This window comes from Melanerpes formicivorus, unplaced genomic scaffold (genome assembly GCF_026170545.1).
Source record: "Melanerpes formicivorus ecotype bairdi unplaced genomic scaffold, bMelFor1.0.p_v2 SCAF_11, whole genome shotgun sequence".
Lineage (NCBI taxonomy): Eukaryota > Metazoa > Chordata > Aves > Piciformes > Picidae > Melanerpes > Melanerpes formicivorus.
In genome coordinates this window covers 20,609,668-20,629,365 of record NW_027142363.1, presented here as the reverse complement: position 1 = coordinate 20,629,365, position 19,698 = coordinate 20,609,668, and the positions used below count along the sequence as shown (strand labels likewise).

Below are 19,698 nucleotides of genomic sequence, written 5' to 3'. Positions count from 1 at the left end.
GAAACTGGCTACTGACAAAATAAATGGTGCTGATTTTTTTTTTCCCTTCAGCATATGCAAGCCCCTAGTGTTCACCAAACAGAATAGGAGAGGGAAAGGTGAAGGAAAGCTACGGCTGTGCACAGACTTTGGTGTTGCACTCCCCAGTGCCCTGGCATTCTGCCACCCATGACAGGACACATATACTCTAATTGGACTTGCTAATGCAGGTCCTGGGAGAAGTCACAGGAACTGGAATATCTTTTTGCATCAGCTAAAAGGAAAGAAATTCTCTCTCCTGCTCCTGCATGACAACATCTCTCTCTTTCTTTTCTTTTTTTTTCAGCCTTGTCCTGTAAAATGCAAATACATAAATGCTCCTTGCTGGCCTGTTCCTCCTCCTGGATACAGAGATACATAAAAAGAAGGTAAATCACCCAGAAATACTTTGACAGCTGGCACCTGATTCTTTCCCGAGTGTCCTAATGGTCACTCTTTGGCAGCTCTTTGCTGATTCATGAGGACTGCTAGGTGGAAGCTTGTGTGACATCTTTTATAGAGCACAATAAAAAGAGGGAAGTGCCCTGTGTGGCTGGAACTGCAGTTCTGTGGTCTGTCTCTGAGATGCTCCATTAGCCTGCTGCTGGCAGCGATGACACACAAACTGGAGATCCCTGATTGTACCATTAACATGAACAGATTGAAAAAACAAACTGGAATGTAACAGGGAGCCTGTGCCTTTTTTTTTTTTCCCCCTCCCCCCCCCCCCCTTCTGCTTGTATGAAAACTCAGTTGAGGGGAAGGATGGTTCATATATTGGCACAGGCTGCACAAAAACACAGCTCTGCTTTTCTGAGGCTTCTCCCATATTATCTTCGATCCAGATTTACTTCTTGAGCTGAAACCTTTGGATCATTGCTCTCTGGCTATATTTTTGGCTTGGCCAGATATTAACCATGGCCTCTCACCTGTTTTTTGGTGTGTTTTTTTTAAACAGTAATTGCTGACACTTCTGTCAGCTGCAGGGAAGGGTTTTTCCTTTGCCATAAACAATAATGGCCTGCAACAGTGCCCTTCCTTGCAGGAAGATGGATTAGGTCCTTATTTTCAAATGCAGTCTAAATGGTCCTGATGTGCTGAAATGTTACAGCTAATATAAGCAGACGAGTCAATTTACAGCTTTCATACTACATTTTAAGAAAGGAAACAAACAGACAAGACAGCACAATAAATCTGCCCAGTGTCCCAGCCTGGTTGATGTTAATTGAACATAGTTGGATCAGATAAGTGGATGATGCAGCTTCCGAAGAAAAATAGGAAATGCACAGATTTTGTCAAGGTCATGAATTTGCCCAAAGAAGGAAAGGACAGACATAAACAATGTATTCTTAAGGGGGGAGGAAAAGAAGATCTGTGAGCTCAGGAAGAAGTATAGCTGTGTATGTGCTGTTGTGTGCATCCTGATGCCACTAGAAAAAGAATTCTACTATTCAGGGCTCAAGAGTGCAACAGAAAAAAAAAAAAAAGAGCTGGGTAAATTATTTTATGAAAATAGGAATTTATAATTGAGCTATCACAGTGAAGTGTACAAAATGTATGGCTTCTTTGCTTTAAGAGTGAAGCACTGCTTGAAGAGAGGAGTTTTGGCATAAACCAAAACATTAACTGGGTGTTTAGTAAATATATCTGGAGACACTGGGATTTTGGCAGAGTGTAACTCTTAGAATAGTATGACTGTTTCTTTTCTGTTTATGTGCCTTCATACAAAACTGGGCAAAATAAGTAGGTTGCAAGTGAAAGAAGAAGTAAACACATAAAGACATTGAAATAGCTTAGCATCTGACTTCAGATTGGGGAATAAGTACATGCATATCCACACATATATTCACATGTATCTGTGGATGCACATGCACAGGGACAGCAGGTACTTCGGCCAGCTCTGGAGCCCTCAACACAGGAAGAACATGGACCTGATGAAGTGGCTCCAGATCAGAGGGCTGGAACACCTCTGAGGTGAGATGATCAAGGGGGTGAGGGAGCTGGGGTTGTTCAGCCTGAAGAAGGCTCCAGGGGGACCTAATAGCAGCCTTCAAGTACCTGGAAGGGGCCTACAAAAAGGCTGCAGAGGGACTGTTTCCAAAGGCCTGCAGTGATAGGACAAGGGGCAGTGGTTTGAAATTAGAGAAGAGCAGATTCAGATTGTATGTTAGGAACAAGTTCTGCACCCTGAGGGTGGTGGAATACTGCAACAGGTTGCCAGGGAGGTAGCTGGGGCCCCATCCCTGGAGATATTCAAGGTCAGGCTAGACAAGGCTCTGAAAAAACTGATCTAGTGGAGGATGTCCCTGCTGAGTGCATGTGGGTTGGACTAGAGGCCCTTTGGAGGTCCCTTCCAACCAAAACATGATTCTATGATTATATACCTATATATATCTATATGGATATTTATATGGCATACTGTTACTGTGTGTGTATATATATATATAAACATTAACTGTATGCCATATCTATATCTATCTATATGTATATATATATAAGCATTAACTATATGCCATGTATATATATAATTATAGAAGGCTGTCTGTGTGTGTGTGTGTATATATATATATGGAGAGAGAGGCTTAAATGAGAGCAGGGGCCATTTAAGCCCAATATTTAAAAAGCTTTCCAACAGTAACATCTTTCCAAATAGTAATGCAGAGCAGTAGGGGCACCTGGGAAGAGTGTAAGCTTCCCAGTATTGGGGGATTTTCAAAGCAAGCTGGAGAAAGGTGTAAGGTGTGACCTAAGTGTTGCTCATCCCACCTCGAGGTAGAAGAACAGATGAGGTGCCTTTGAGGACATTGTCAGGCAGTGCTATTTCCAGTTAGGAAGGTTAGGTGTTACACATCCACACCTGATGAAGTATAAGAACACTAGTCTGTGAATTTGCAGATGCAGAGATACTTGTTAGTGAGCACAGAGGACAGCTCCAGAGGACAGCTCCACCGTAGCTCGCCTATAAGAAAAGCAAGCATGGTTTTAGTAGTAGTTCCTGGCAGAGCAGCCAAGCTATACAGACAAGGCTAATCAGCCTATTTCTCTCCTGCTTTAGTGCTTCACATTCTGACTTATGTCCCCTTTATAGCCCTTGGCTAGGCTTTGTGTCTCTAGAGCTGTTAGTAAAGACAATGATCTAAATATAAATTACAGATGTACTGCTTTTGGGGACAGCACACGGTGACTCAGAATCATCTTCATACTGCTCTGTCACATTCTTCCACCTGCATCTTGATCACATATTGAGTCATATCGATGGTGGAGTTCACTATAAAATAAGAGACCTTCAGTAAAGGACATTAAAAAGAAAAAAAATCTGAATTTTTCTCCAATCTTTCAGAATGTGTGTGTATGAACTGGTATCAGATTGACTAGATTTTAAACAACAGGACAGAGATGCATCACTTACAGGATGCATCACAGATGATGAACCAAGGACTGAAAGCTCTACCACTGCTACATAGTCACGGGCAATTCACTGTTAATCTCTCCTTGGCTGAGTTTCCAGACCTTTAAAACTGGGATGAAAAAGGTTGTCTGCCTCTCACAGGAAGTGGAATAAGCGTCATCAGCAATTTAACAGCACTGAGGATGTACAGTATGGTGAATCGATGTGGAGCTGTAGAGTATTCAGACCAGAGAACCCTTATTTGTAAGAACATTCTTAATGTTTTGCGTTAGCAACTGTTATTAAAAGTCCAAATGAGCCAAGTAATCCAATGAAAAGGGGAAATGATTTTAATTACGCTTTAACCAGCCCATTTTCAGCTTCCCACAAAGTATGGATCCCATACGGCCATTGTCATAGCCCTGCCCGAGGGCTTTCTCAACATGCAGCGGGCAATTGTACCAGGTCTGTGCTTGACAAGAATTTGGACGTCCCTCCGTGCTGTTTCTCTGCTGTGCCTTGAGCTGCTCCTGTCATGTTGCCATGCAAAACATATGCAGGACAGTAGCTGAAGATTTCTTTGAGGACTGTGTTTAGGGTTGGACAACAGTCTGTCTGATTTGGGTTTTGGTTTTAGGCACTGAAAACCTTTCCTGACAAAGCACAGAATGTATGGTGCTGGTAGAAACTCACTGCAGCAAGTCACAGGTGTGTGCATTTTCCAAGCAGGTGAAATGCACACAGCATTTGATAGAGAGCACTTCTTAAGGTGGACGTTTTCAGTTCAGAAGCATTAAATGTTTAAGCAGGTGTGCATTCAAAGCGAGAAAACATGGGATTCCTTTTTCTCTGACATGCCCTTTTTTTATAGGAGTGGCTCCTGATGTTTTGGAGATGGAAGCAGAAGCAGGGAATTATCCTACTGTGTGACATGCATTTGATCTTTGTGGGGTTTGGGGGTTTGCTGCTTATGAACAGCACTTTCTGCTCATGAATACAGAATTCTCTTATTACTGTAAATGCAGCATGCTATTTTACATTTCAGTGGAGGAGCTGGTGTTCTTCTTGGGTAAGTGCCCATCAGCATTAGATGACACAATTAAAGCAGAGTGTTCAAAACCCAATTTTCTAAGGCAAATGTTTAAAATTGCCTATGTGCCTATTTCTGGATCAAAAGGGAAAAAAAGGCAAAAAAAAAAAAAAAAGCAAGGAAAAAAAAGCAAACAACAAGAAAAAAGCCAACCCCCTTATCAAGTCGTACAGTGGCTTTCCTAGCAAATAGGAACGTGCAGACCATGGCAGGATGAGTCATCAGCTTGCCTCTGATCAGAATTCAGGGTATCTTCTGGTCTGGGTATAATACTAATTGAGTTTGGCTTTGCACCTGAAAGCACACACTTTATTTTGACTGCATGGCAATATCATACAAAGAAAGATTGTTTTATATTGCAATGAAATTTACTGAGGAAGTCATTAAAGGTGCTGTGGGGTTTTTTTGGTGTGTTGTTTTTTTTTTCTCCCCAAGGCTACTGCAAGCTTACATTTTGGTTCATGGGAGATGAATATTATCCCTAATATTAAAACCTGCATTTAACTCTTCTGTCATATTTACATCACAGTAAATACTAACAGCCTCCTCTCGCAGTTCCTGTCAAATTCTTCCCAAATTCACTAAATTGTAATAATCTCAAAAGTCACTATTTGCACATGCTTAGCAGATGGTTCCTAAGAGATAGCTGCTTAAACCCACCCTGTATTTAGCATGCTCAGTTTGGGGCTTTGCAGTGGCTTTTTTTGGAAGCCAGGGGATGCTCTGGTCCCTGGCAATTCTGCTAAGTTCGGGGAGATTGTTTGTTGTGGTTTTGCCTTTTTTTTTTTAATGCATCTTTTTCTGATATCATGGAAGGTGAATTACTCTGACTGGAATGGAGAGGAACAGAGGTGCATAGAGATACAGATATCTTAGGAAGCTGATACAGAATAATGGTGCAGAGTGGAACTGGGACCAGCAGGTGGGATATAAGAGCAAGAGAGTGAATCTCAGGCTTGGGGAACACATTACTTAGAGGAGTGGAAAATTAAGAGGGAGATGCATCTGTAACCACAACCATACATCCTCCTCCTTGTATTCCTGGGTCTCTTCTGTTGCCAGAGAAGATTAGCAACACTCACAGTAAAGGGAAGCTTTTCATCCCTGCTTGGAAAGTTTCCCTCTTGGCTTGTGAGGTTGAAGTCTGTGTATTAAGATTTAAGATCTGCCAGTGGGTCCTCTGAGATGATGCGGCATGCCAGAACTCATGTGGGGGAGGGGGAACCCATTTGCTTTAAAATTACCCCACACCCCCCCTCACCAGAATTTAGACACAGATACACATATAAAGAGCATTCAGGTAGCAGAGTCAATCACCAAGATGTTCAGAAACACACTGAGATGCCAGTATGACCTTAATTTGGCCTCAGTGTGCCCACAGATTTTACTTACATGGTAACACATTAGCTTTTCTCTTTTTTTTTTTTTTTTTCAGGATGAAGCCCTTCCTTAGGTGTCAATTAAGGAAGGAGTCAGAGCTGCATATGGAATGAGTCTCTTCCCTGGCGGCCAGACCCTGTGTCATTTGCTGTAGGTGCTGCTGGAAGAAAGCTGTGACTGGAACAAAATGGGAGGTGGAAAAGAAGAGGCAAGATTCATGAGCTATGTAGTTCATGATAGCCTCTTGCAAATCAGATTTTGTCCTTGCCTCTCACTGCTGTTTCTGACTGCCTGAGGACTTCTGATACTTGAGAGCTGGGCAGCACAATTTTGTCTGAATAAAAGTATGGGAGGGAAGGGTTTGAGTGGGGAAGAGCTGCAGCAAGGCAAGTGAACTCAGCCTTGGCTTCTGAAATTTGTTGTCTGTCTTCTTGTGGAAGCTGGGAGATCCTCTGAGTGAAGGTGAAAATCAAGACAAGTGACACTAATCTCTGGGGTCACTGATTTGTAGCCAGAGGTCCAGGTGGGCTGGGATGGCCTGGACAGAGGTGAAACTCTTTGCAGCTAGACAGAGAGGAGGAAAGGGAGCAGGAAATGAAGTGGCCAGGCTTTGGCACAATCAAGCTCATGGATGTGTGAAAAAAGAAAGGTAATGAGAGAGGGAAATCTTCAGTAAGGTGGAGTTCTGGGTCAAGAGAGGTTGCTAAGATCCACTGTCACTTGGTAAAGTTTGTTATGTCTTCCCATTTGCCACTGATGAGGCTGTGCTGCTTTCCGCAGTCATTGGGGATGCCACCAGCCCGCTGATGCCTCAGCCGCCAGACTGTAAACACAGAGGATTACCAGGAAAACAAAAAAGTCGATTAGTTGTTGCAAAGAAAGCAGTGCCTTCCATTTACACTGCCTGCGATGTTATGGATTCCCCTCGCTTCCAGTTCTTGGAAAGAGCCTACAGAGGAGCTCACTGGTGCCCTGCTGGTGTGCTTGGACAAATCCTGGTCCTGCGGTGAGGCAACATCCCCACTTCTGCCGGGCTGGTGCACCAGGTGGTTTTGTGCCTTATTTCCATATCAGATCCTGAGTTTTCTCCTCTTTCTTTCTCTTCTTTATCCTCGGTTTCCCTCTCCTCCTCCTCACACCGCCTTCCTTCATATTCCCTGGGAGCTGCCACCACCACCGCCGCCGCGGGCCACGCCCGCCTTGCCCACAGCCAGCCCGCAGCCCCACGCCTTTCCTTTCAGAGAGGGAATAAAAAGGCCAAACGCGGGTGGCGGTGAGGGAAGCCCCAGCACTTTCCGCCCCGCCGAGGAGGGCGGCCGGGCAGCTGCGGCCACGGGGCGGCGGTGTTGCGCAGCGCTCCCGCGGGCTTAGCGGGGCCGGGCGGGGGTCGGGGCTGCGCCCGGGCCGGTGGCCGTGCTTGGCGCGGGGGCCGGCCCTGGGGGCCCTACCTGCCCGCCCCTGGTGGCGCGCGGGGGCGCCATTTCGCGGCCGGGTGCCGGTCCTGAGGCGGTGGCCGGGCTCCGCGGCGGGGGCCAAGGTGGGCGGCTGGGGCCAGCCGTGAGCGCCTTTCGCCGCTCAGGCCCCACTTTGCAGTCGCGGGCGTGGAAGTTGTAGCCCAAGCAGACGGCGCACAGGAGCGCTGGCTGCCAGGCGATGCCTTCCTGCCTGCTAAGGGCCGCCGGAGATCGGCAAGGTACCAAGCGTGGCCTTGGCGCCAGGCTGCGGCGCGGGCGGGGCTGTGGAACTTGTGTCGTTGGGGAAAACAAGTGAAACATCGCTCCGTCGGCCCCTCGCCAGCTGAAAAAGCAGCTGCCGTTACTGGTGTAAAGCTATACGTAGCAGGGGGGCATTAGCCACCATACCAACTACGAAGCAATACAGTAGTTGTGCTCAACATGAACGCTCAGGTTCTGTTCTTGGGGGTAACTTTTCCCCCCCCCCCCCCCCCTTCATTTTTGTTTTTTTTAGTCTTCCAGATCACAGACTCACAGAATGCTAGGGCTTGGAAGGGACCTCGAAAGCTCATCCAGTCCAACCCCCTGGCAGAGCAGGATCTCCTAGAGCAGATCCCGCAGGAACGCATCCAGGCAGGGTTTGAATACCGTCAGAGAGGGAGACTCCACCACCCCCCTGGGCAGCCTGTGCCAGTGCTCCGATAACAGTGACTACAGCTGCAGAGAGGAAAGGCAAGTGCGATGGGCAGGGGAAAGCAAGACGCAAGGTGTAAGTAGGTAGGGACAGCTCTGGTACAGCTCTGATGTGTAGGAAGTCAACGCATTTCTGAGCAGCAGCAGCAGCAGCCGAGTGTCTGAGCAAGTGTCAGAGTGTCTTGGCAACAGTACAAGATGTCTGCAACTTTCCTTCACTTCTGCGGAGAACACGTCATGTAGGCAGTGCAGTGGTGCGTGAACACGGCAGCGGAGGCTCGGGTTGGAAACATTTGCATCCCAAAGCAAAGGCTTGTTTGGTCGGTGTAGGGAGAGTGGAAAAAAAAAAGTGACAGAGGCTATGGCATTTCTCTCTCCAGCCATTAATTGGTTGTTACAAATCTGCAGTGCGGTCATGGGTTGTTTTTTTGTGGGTTTGGGTTGTTTCTTCTCCCCTCCCTCCCTCTCTCCCTCCATCCTTCCTTTCCTCCAAATTATTTGTTCTAATAGTAATATTAGTTCTAAGTGGTGTAGAAGATGAACTGGTTTCTTTGGTAACCAAGTCAGTTACACACCTACACACAGTTAGAATCTGCTAGGTGGGGACATTTTCCCTTTTAGAAAAGATGTGGGTTTTGAAAACTACAGCAGTAGGGCAGCAGTATGTGTTCTGAAGGAGTCATTCCAAAAAAAGTTCCATATACCATATGCAGATTTATATCTCAGTCCTCATTTTTTTTTGTTTATACACATACAGAACTTGAATATGTTACCTATATATTGATTTCCCCAGTGACTTCAGGATTATAGACTTCTTCCTCATCCCAGCATTTCATCCTTCCCACTTTCACCTTCACTCCTCCCCACTTGTAGAGAACAGGTAGCTGTGGGAGTGCATGTAGTAGGAATACAGCACAGGTAAACGAGCTTGCAAAAAATACATGCTGCATTGCTTCTTATTTTATTTGGTGTTTATTTGGTATTTTATTTATTTGCACTGTTCCTTAATCTGCCCCCTGAAATTACACAGCAGCTTCTGTAGACAGCTTCTTTTTAAGGATTTAAAAAAGAAGCCTTTGTGTTCCTAGTAGTTGTTTGAAAGCCAATATGTACATGCAGGATTACAATTAATTTGTGAATATGATCTGTAATAATAATATGCTAATAGTCCCTGTCATGTTGGCTTGATCGTGATCAGCAGTTTAGTCTACAGCAGAAGCTTTAAGACTTTGATTGCACTTTCTGTAGTAACCACTCAAATCCCCACACAATTAAAACATGTACATTTTTAAACATGCCTCCCTTGTGCCTGTGTATAAGGCAAGGTGGCTCTAGTACCTGAGAACTGAAAGGTAGCCATAAGCAGGGGCTGAGCCTGACGAGGCCATTGCATTTCTCTTGCCTGAATGAAGAGTTTAAAAAGGAACTGACCAATAAATTGGGAAAAGTGACTGAGGAGTGTTTTACTTTCTCTCCTTTTCCCTTCTGACTCACCAGTCGTAAACCAGAACACTTGTATACTACCTAAAAGCATACCTCTGTCTTTAGTTAAATATGATTTGTATGCTAATGCCATGCCTTTTAACTGCAGTTTTTCCAGAGCAGGAAAAGCCTGACACAGAGAGCACCTGAAGTGCTCTTCTGCAGTACTTGTTATTTCCTAACATCCCTTCTTGTGCTGCAACAAAGTACATAACATGCTGTGCAATTCTGCATTAGGAAGCTGGAAAGGTTGCATTTCCTACTTTACAGGAGCCTGATGAAGGTCTGAGTGACAGCACCCAGTCAGCACTTTTGCTATAAAATTTAATCCATTCTAAATAAAAGGTAATAAAAACATCAGTTGGAAGAGAAGTCTGACTTGAAGAAAACAGATGCCTATTGGTACCCTCCTCTGCATCACTTATGTCATCCTATGGCTGCATCACTTTCTTAAGTCTGTAGAGAACATTTCCCTCTGGGCTTCTGCACATTCTGCTGTCTCCTCCTGGTACCAGACACAGTTCTTTCTGCAGTATCTTTCTCAGGCACTTCCTCTCTCTCATTGCCATAGAGACAGTGTGTGCCTATTAGAGACACCGCAGAGATGTGCTCCCTCGAACTGAGGAGTGGATGGAGAAGGCAGACCACCAGCAGACCTGTAGGCTCAAGGTGTGGAGGGGATTTTGTGACCAAGTCCTGATCTGCATAGCTGGGTTTTGAGTACACAGCAGGGCGCAACAGGTTCCAGAAATCCTCAGCAGGTGGCATGAGCTCTTGGGTGCAGGCTTAAGGAACTAATTTCCAGTGTGCTGGGTTATCTGAACCATGGCCTAACACTAGTTCTGTTGAAGATGATGCACAGAATTATTTCTTATTCTCAGTAATAACCAAAGTATCTTGGTAGAGGAGGAGGGCTGGGCTGGTAATGCAAGAGCTAAGCATGTCAGCCTGATTTCTGCCTCTGCCCTGGAACAGATGTGGTCCTGATCAAATTGTTTCCCTTAGTTCTCTTCAGAACATGGGTGTTATTTTATTTTTTCCCTTTATAGGGTAAGTGGGAGACTGTGGCCATCATCCAACCTTATCTCCCTGCACATACACATTGTCCAGTTGCTTTCACATTTTCTCCAGAACAGGCCTGTTGCAGCTCCTGAGCAATTCAGCAAGCCTTTGGTGCCTTTTTATGGGCATGTAATCTGGAGAGGCAGACTGCAGGCAAAGTGCCTCACAGCATGGCCCATCACCAGGTACACTAAGTCCTGATTGTAGTAGGTAATGTTGGCACTCTGGGTCTAAACTTCATCTGGAGTAGCAGGAGTGTAGGTGCAAAATACATAGTGACAGTGTTTACTGGGTGTAAACCTTGCTTAGTCCCATACTTGAAGTAGCACCACTATTGTTGGTTGTAAGGTTGACCAGCAATGTGCTCTTGTGGCCAAGAAGATCAATGCCATTCTGGGGTGGATTAGAAGGGGTGTCGTTAGTAGGTAGAGAGAGTTTCTCCTCCACCTCTACTCTGCCCTAAGGAGGCCACATCTGGAATACTGTGTCCAGTTCTGGGCCCCTCAGTTCAAGAAGGACTACAGGGAACTGCTTGAAAGAGTACAGCAGAGAGCCACAAGAATGGTTAAGGGAGTGGAACATCTTCCTTATGAGGAGAGACTGAGTTGGTGCTTCCCTTCTCCCATGCTTGCATGGGAGAATAGTAGGAGAGAAATGGGGAGCAGAGTGAATCATGGCTCCCCTTCCCCCAGCTGGCCACTGCACTGGGGATACTGGGGCAGCACACTGCATCAGGGACAGGCCCAGAACATGTGGCATGCCTGTGTGCCAGTGTCTGGTGCAAAGACTCCTGGTCCTATGCTGGCCAAGCAGTGTCCCTGGGTGGCAAGATAAGGTTAACAAATATGCACTCAGGCTAATAAAGCTTGACTCTCAATGGGGCTAGTTAGCTTCTATCTGGCATCACAGCAAAATGAGTGACAGCTATGCAGCTAAATCACTGGGTACAGTCCTATGCAGAGGTGCTCTGTTTTCCTTGTCTGCTTGGGAGAATCTTCTACTCGTGCAGCAGTGGTAAAGCTGCAAGGACAAGGTGTGCAGCTGCCAGTAAGGAGTGGAAGTACAAAGGTTGTTTCCATCATTACTGTTTCTGTAATGAAAGATAAAGTAACAAAGGCCATACTCTGCTCTGGTGAGACTTCACCTGGAGTACTGTGTACAGGTCCAGAGCCCTCAATACAGAAAGGACATGGATCTGATGAAGTGGGTCCAGAAGAGTTCCACAAAAATGGTCAGGGGGTTGGAACACCTGCTGTGAAGACAGGCTGAGGGAGCTGGGGTTGTTCAGCCTGGAGAAGAGAAGGGTCCAGGGAGACTTACTAGTGGCTTTCCAGTACCTGAAGGGGGCTACAAGAAGGTTGCAGAGGGACTGTTTACAAAGGCCTGGAGTGATAGGATGAGGGGCAATGGCTTCAAACTAGAGCACCACGAGGGTGGTGGAACACTGGAACAAGTTGCTCAGGGAAGTAGTTGGAGCCCCATCCCTGGAGATACTCGAGGTGAGGCTTGACAGGGCCTTGGGCAGCCTGATCTAGTTGAAGATGTCCCTGCTGACTGCAGAGGGGGTTTGACTAGATGACCTTTGGAGGTCCCTTCCAAACCAAACTGTTCTATGATTCTATGATCATTTACAGGTAACAGCTTTGTATTGATACTCTAATACTTGAAGCCCCCATTAGCTTAATTTTCCTGCTTTCTTCTTTTCTCTGTCTTTGAAAATAAATCTTAGTCCACAACAGCCCTTAAAACTGCAAAAATATGTTAGTATGTGGGCTGCAGTAAGCATTGCTGATACCCACTGTGAAGAGAAACCATCTTGTAAGAAAACTTAGTGTTAGCTGCACAGAGAAGCTCAAGAGAACCTGTGCATACAACATGAATGAGTATGTAAACTGTTGAGGAATGTCTGGAGAGGGAATAATTTGCCCAAAAAAGAAGGGTGCAGTTCCCCAGTTTTTATGCCTACAGTCTTCCATTGTGAATTAGCAACTGAAACTCATCATACAGCCCTCATTTAGAAAAGCTTTAGTGTGAGCATTTATTACCTCTGGGGTTGTGTGTGCATGCTTGTGGTTGCTTATTTTTCCAAGCTACAGCTGTTTCATGGAGTAGTTTAGGTTGGAAGGGACCTTGAAGATCATCTAGTTCTAACCCAGTTGCCATGAGTAGGAACACCTTCCATTAGCCCAGGTTGCTTAAGGCCTCATCCCACCTGGGGTTGAACACCTTCAGGGAGGGAGCATTCATGACCTCCCTGTTGCAGTGTCTCACCACCCTCACTGTCGTCCCCACCTTGAATGAAGGGGTGTAAGATGTGGTTAACCTACCTGCAGTGTGTCTAAAGCTTTTTGCATATCTGCTCCCTGGGTCAGGCCTGGATTTCCTTTTATTTGGAGTCTCTCAGTGTTTAGGTTTCTGAACAACAGCTATTCTGAACTGAAAGTGCCTAATGTCACAAAGGCCCTTTAAGAGCTTTACATTGAAACTTGGATTAAGCTGATACTGATGGCCTTCATGTGCTGCAATACACAAACATACCTCTGTGAGACAGAGCCTACTTCCATGATGCTGGTTCCTGTGGCACTTGAGAGTTACTGCCTACCACAGAAGTGTTAAATGATGTGTTGCCAAGGGATTATCACTTCCCTTTCCTGCATGATTTTACCAAATTGAGGAGATCTCATCGCTGTGCTAGGAAGACTTGAGGAGGATTCCTGGTTTGTGCTTTAAGTGGTTGGGTTTTTTTTTCAGTAAGGAGAGGAGAAACATTAGTGTTTATAAATATGTAAAGTGTGAGTGCCAAGAGAATGGAGCCAGGCTCTTCTCAGTGATGCCCAATGTCAAGACAAGGGGCAATGGGTGGAAGTTGAGGCAGAGGAAGTTCCATGGAAACGTGAGGTAAAATTTTTTCACTGTGAGGGTGCCAGAACACTGGAACAGGCTGCCCTGGGGGTGTGTGGAGTCTCCCTCTCTGGAGATATTCCAAACCCACCTGGATGTGTTCCTGTGTGACCTGGTGTAGGTGCTCCTGCTCTAGCACAGGGGTTGGACTGGATGATCTTTCTCGGTCCATTCCAGTGCCTAACATTCTGTGATTCTGTGATTGTCTTGCTGTATATTTTTCTGGCGTTAAGACCTGGCCTTCCTCAGCCAGCCTCTTCTCCTTGGTGGCAAGCGACAGGACCAGAGGAAATGGTTTCAAGCTGCACCAGGGGAGGTTCAGGCTGGATGCTAGGAAATACTTCTTCACAGAGAAGGTTATCAAACATTGGAATGGTCTGCCTAGGGCCGTGCTGGAGTGGTGACTCCTGTGGACCTGGTGTTTAGGGACATGACTTAGTATTGACCCTTCAGTACTGGGTTGAAGGTTGAACTGGAGGATCTTTGAGGTCTCTTCCAACCAGATGTTTTCTGTGGTTCTGTTTCTGACCCTTCTAGCTGCCTTTGGCATGACCGAGGAAGATTCACCTAATGTGAGGCTCTCCCTCTTCCCCATTTCCCCACATGTCCAAACACATCTCCAATGGGGTTTTACTGTCTGTACATTGCTTCAAGGAACCAACTGTAAGTTTAGTCACTTGTACCTTTAGAGCGCATTACATTCTTCATCTGCCAGCACAAGTAAAGGTCTTTTGACCTTAGTGTCTTCCTTAGCCTGGTCACTCTCATCTTCCCTAAATTAATGTGCTATACTGGGAAATCTGGTTATTATTCACTGTGATTATTGCCTAATTGTGATTTATGCAAACCAGTGTCACCTCAGCTGAGGTGTATGTCCTCCCTGCCTTGTGCGCACACACGTTTGATGGCGAGATGAAAACTGCTTGGTGTGTTCGTGCTTTGTGTCCCTTGGACAATTGATTGATGGGGCAGGAGCTCAAGTGGTGTTCTGCTCAATTCCTTCAGTGTCAGGGGTGTACACTGAGAGGAATGGGAGAACCCACACCATCAACAATTGGCTCAGGGGATGGTGCCAGTGGCAGAACTTTGGGTTCTATGACCACGGGGCAACTTTCACTGCACCTGACCTGCTGGGTCCTGATGGGGTGCATCTATCTAGAAGGGGTAAAAGAGTCCTGGCACTGGAGTTGGCAGGGCTCATTAGGAGGGCTTTAAACTAGGTCTGAAGGGGGTGGGTGAGGCAATCGGTCCCTCTGCAGAGGTAAGAGTAGGGCGCAAGGTAGGGTCAGTTGAGAAGTCAGGAACCCAGCTGCGATGCATGTACACCAATGCACGCAGCCTGGGCAACAAGCAAGAGGAGTTGGAGGTCCTAATCCATCAGGGCGACTATGATGTAGTCGCCATCTCAGAAACTTGGTGGGACAGCACCCACGATTGGAGTGCTACAATGGGGGGTTACAGGCTCTTTAGGAGGGACAGGCGAGGGAGAAGAGGAGGAGGGGTGGCTCTGTATATTAGAGAGTCAATCTCTGCCACACAACTTGTGGTGGAAGATGAGGTAGTTGAGAGCCTGTGGGTCAAAATCAGAGGACAACCTAACAAGTCTGACATCCTGATTGGAATCTGTTACAGACCACCCAACCAGGATGAGGCGGCTGATGAGTTGTTCTACAAGCAACTGGAGGCTGTCTCAAGATCATCTGATCTTGTCCTTGTTGGTGACTTCAACCTCCCAGATATCTGCTGGGAACTTAATTCAGCAGGGAGGAGGCAGTCCAGAAGATTCCTGGAGCGAATGGAGGACTGCTTCCTAACACAGCTGTTAAGCGAGCCTACCAGGGGACAGGCTCTGCTTGACCTGCTGTTCTGCAATAGGGAAGGGCTGGTGGGAGATGTGATCGTGGGAGGCTGCCTAGGGTGCAGTGACCACGAGATAGTGAAGTTTTCAATATGCAGGGAGATTGGGAGGAGCACCAACAGAACCTTCACCTTGGACTTCCGAAGGGCGAACTTCAGCCTATTTAAGAAACTTGTCTGCAAAGTCCCCTGGGTACCAGCCCTCATGAACCAAGGGGTTCAGGAGGGTTGGACCTACTTCAAACAGGAGCTCTTGAAGGCACAGGAATTGGCGGTTCCCATGTGCCGGAAGGCAAGCCGGCGGGGAAGGCGACCAGCCTGGATGAGCAAGCAGCTCCTGGAGGATTTAAGGGGGAAGAGGAGGCTGTATCACCTTTGGAAGGAGGGGAAGGCTTCTCGAGGTATGTTCAAGGAAGCTGTTAGATTATGTAGGAATAAAATTAGGGAGGCTAAGGCCCAGCTGGAACTGAAGCTGGCCACCTCAGTCAAAGATAATAAAAAGCATTTTTATAAATATATTAACAATAAGAAGAAGGGCAGGAAGAACCTGAACTCCCTAGTGGACCTGGAGGGGAACACAGTTACTGAGGATGAGGATAAAGCTGAGGTCCTGAACACCTTCTTTACCTCAATGTTTAACAGCAAGGCAGGAGTTCAGGACGAGTGGTCTCCGGAGCTGGGCGTTGGGGTCGGGGAGCAGAGTAATACCCTGGAAATCCATGAGGAGTTAGTTCGGGACCTGCTGAGCCACTTGGATATCCACAAGTCCATGGGACCAGATGGGATCCATCCTAGGGTGCTGAGAGAGCTGGCGGATGTGCTAGCTAGGCCACTCTCCATCATTTTCCTCCAGTCCTGGCTCACTGGTGAGGTCCCAGATGACTGGAAACTGGCCAACGTGGTCCCCATCCACAAGAAGGGTCGGATGGAGGAACCTGGAAACTACAGGCCAGTCAGCCTGACCTCAGTGCCAGGGAAAGTGATGGAGCAGATTATCCTGGCAGCAATAACTGCGCACCTGAAGGATGGCCAAGGGCTCAGGTCCAGCCAACATGGATTCAGGAAGGGCAGATCCTGCCTCTCCAACCTGATCTCTTTCTATGATCAGGTGACCCGCCTGGTGGATGTGGGGAGGCCTGTGGATGTGGTCTACCTAGACTTCAGCAAGGCCTTTGACACCGTCCCCCACAGCAAACTGCTGACTAAGCTGTCAGCCTGTGGATTGGACCACTACACTCTGTGCTGGGTTAGGAACTGGCTGGAGGGCCGGGCCCAGAGAGTGGTCGTGAACGGTGCCGCATCCAGCTGGAGGCCAGTCACCAGTGGTGTCCCCCAGGGATCAGTGCTGGGCCCTGTCCTCTTCAACATATTCGTTGATGATCTGGATGAAGGGGTAGAGTCAGTCATCAGCAAGTTTGCAGATGACACAAAGTTAGGGGCAGATGTTAGTCAATTAGAGGGTAGAAAGGCTCTGCAGAGGGACCTCGACCGACTGGAAAGATGGGCAGAGTCCAATGGGATGTCATTCAACAAGTCCAAGTGCCGAGTGCTGCACTTTGGCTATGGCAATCCCATGCAGAGCTATAGGCTGGGGTCGGAGTGGCTGGAGAGCTCCCAGACAGAGAGGGACCTGGGTGTGCTGATCGACAGCCACCTGAATATGAGCCAGCAGTGTGCTCAGGTGGCCAGGAGGGCCAATAGCATTCTGGCCTGCATTAGGAATAGTGTGGCCAGCAGGAGCAGGGAGGTCATAGTGCCCCTGTACTCTGCTCTGGTTAGGCCGCACCTTGAGTACTGTGTCCAGTTCTGGGCTCCTCAGTTTAAGAAGGACATTGAGACACTTGAGCGTGTCCAGAGAAGGGCAACAAGGCTGGTGAGAGGCCTTGAACACAAGCCCTATGAGGAGAGGCTGAGGGAGCTGGGATTGTTTAGCCTGGAGAAGAGGAGGCTCAGGGGTGACCTTATTGCCCTCTACAACTACCTGAAGGGTGGTTGTAGCCAGGAGGGAGTTGGCCTCTTCTCCCAGGCAACCAGCACCAGAACAAGGGGACACAGTCTCAAGCTGCGCCAGGGGAGGTTCAGACTCGAGGTGAGGAGGAAGTTCTTCACCGAGCGAGTCATTCGGCATTGGAATGGGTTACCCAGGGAGGTGGTTGAGTCATCGACCCTGGAGGCGTTCAAGGGGAGATTGGACGTGGCACTTGGTGCCATGGTCTAGTCATGGGGTCTGCGGTGTCAGGTTGGACTCGATGATCCTCGAGGTCCTTTCCAACCTGGGTGATACTGTGATACTGTGATACTGTGATACTGTGATAGATGGGTACATCTTGGAACATATTTCAGTTGTGTAATGCTGTAGTAGCAGGTGATCATAAGACATTTTCTACAGCAAATATGATGCCTGGGACAAAGATGCACAGATTTAGGCAGTGATAGATTAAAAACTAATTGTGTTGCAGTGCTGATGCCAGTTTAAAAGGTCAAACACTGAAAACAGCATTTGAGGTTTTCAGGCTTCTGTCATAGCAGCCCTGTCTTTGCCAAGCTCAAGGACTTGCCTCCTCTTTGTTCTGAATTTTCTCTGTGCTTCCAAACACACAAGGCACCTGATGTACAGAAGCCAGGGTACAGCCCTTGCCTGGGGAGGGCCCTGGGCAGGACCTAGGTGAGCAGCCATGGCCTGGGGCTAAAGAGAGGATTGTGATCCGGTGCACAACTCAGGCCTGCCAAATAGGGTGCCCCTTCTTGCCCTGAGAATGTGTTACCCAGTCTTTGTCAGAGGATTAAAAAATCTAAGCAGGCAAAGAGAAGTGAGGGAGGAGAGAAAGGGAGGGAGGGAAAGCAAGCATAATACCATTTCTCACTGTAGCATGGATGTATCTCAGGGTCCATTTAATTGCAGCCTTTCCTCCGCCCTGTCTCTACCATTCCACCCCCTCTCTAGACAACTTGTGTGGGAATTGGAGTGAGACAAGGGAGATGTTTCACCAACAGACAAAATCTAGAGAAGCATATGGAGCAAAACACAAGAGCTTGGAGAGAGACAGCAGGTGTAGGGACATAGGCAGATGTCCTGGGGCAGGGCTGCATGCAGCTTAAGATAACTTCTGTGATAACTTTCAAGTAGAGGACATAAAATCCACAGTCTAGACCTTTCCAGATTTGTGGCTAGGTATATTTTATTGAAAAATTAAGTATGTTTAGGTTGGAGGTGTTGACACAGCAATAGTGGTGGGGGCTGCAGAAAGAGTCTTGTGTCACAGAGGCAGCAAGGAGGTGGTGTGTGGGACTTTCATTGCAGAGGGAACAGCTGGGGAGTTTGAACTTGGCACCTGCAGGGTGGAGGAAATCATAGTTGGAAGGGACCTCCTAAGGTCATCTAGTCCAACCTCCGTGCAGCAGGCAGCGACCATTCTCCACTAGATAGGTCGCTCAGGGCCTTGTCCAGCCTGACCTTGAAGATCTCTAGGGATGGGGCTTCGACTGCCTTCCTGGGCAACCCGTTGCAGTGTTCCACCACCTCATGGTAAAGAACTTGTGTCTAACATCCAATCTAAATCTCTAATTTCAAACCATTGTCCCTCATTCCTATCACTGCAGGCCTTTGTAAGCAGCACTCTAGGTGAGGGTAAAGTGGCAGAATCACCTCTCTCCATCTGCTGGCCATGCTTCTTCTGATTCAGCCCAGGATGTGTTTGGCCTTCTGGGCTGCAACCTCACACTGTTGGCTCATGTCCAGCTTCTAAACCACCAGAATTCCCAAGTCCTTTTCCACAGGGCTGCTTTCTTTCACCTCATTCCTCTGCCTGTATTGATAATGAGGGTTGTTCCTACCCGGGTTCAAGACCCTGCAGTTGCTCTTGTTGAGCATCATGAGATTCACCTGGCTGCATGTCTCCAGCTTGTTCAGGTCCTTCTGGATGACATCCTGTCCCTCTGGCATATCGACAGCTATGCGTATCATCTTGTCGAGTTGCAGAACCAACATCTGGAAAACTTCGGCTTCTTTTAAGGCCCCCTGTGAGACTTTATTTTCTATGACTCAGCCTCCATAACTGCCAACCAGAACAACAGGCTATTTGTCAATGTCATGGAAGTCAGCACATCAGTGCTGGAAAATTGCTGTGAGGTCTTTGGATGGACAATGCCATGAAACCACTTTAGTCAAAAAGGATCATCATGAAAACACTTAGCCTGGCATCTTAGCATTTATGTTTTAAAACAGATATTCTTCATACCATGTTGTGCAGAATGAGCTAGGGCTGCTGTTAATTTAGAAGTGACTTGCAGTGTCATTTGTGGGTTTGTGATTTACAAAAATGCCTGCTGGCATTGGCTTGCCGCTTCCTTTTTTTCCAAAAAAAAAGAAAAAA

The 19,698-nt window shown here is 47.2% G+C and overlaps 1 long non-coding RNA gene across 1 annotated transcript in view; it reads left to right on the top strand.

Annotated features, from left to right (window-relative positions):
- The window catches only part of LOC137444268 (uncharacterized), a 139,510-nt gene extending 131,306 nt beyond the window's left edge, over positions 1 to 8,204 (top strand). Inside the window, exons 5-7 of the long non-coding RNA XR_010988104.1 lie at positions 326 to 407; positions 5,932 to 6,922; positions 7,845 to 8,204. This is a non-coding gene — a long non-coding RNA (uncharacterized lncRNA). The remainder of the gene's footprint in view (positions 1 to 325; positions 408 to 5,931; positions 6,923 to 7,844) is intronic.
- The last annotated feature ends 11,494 nt before the right edge of the window (positions 8,205 to 19,698 follow it).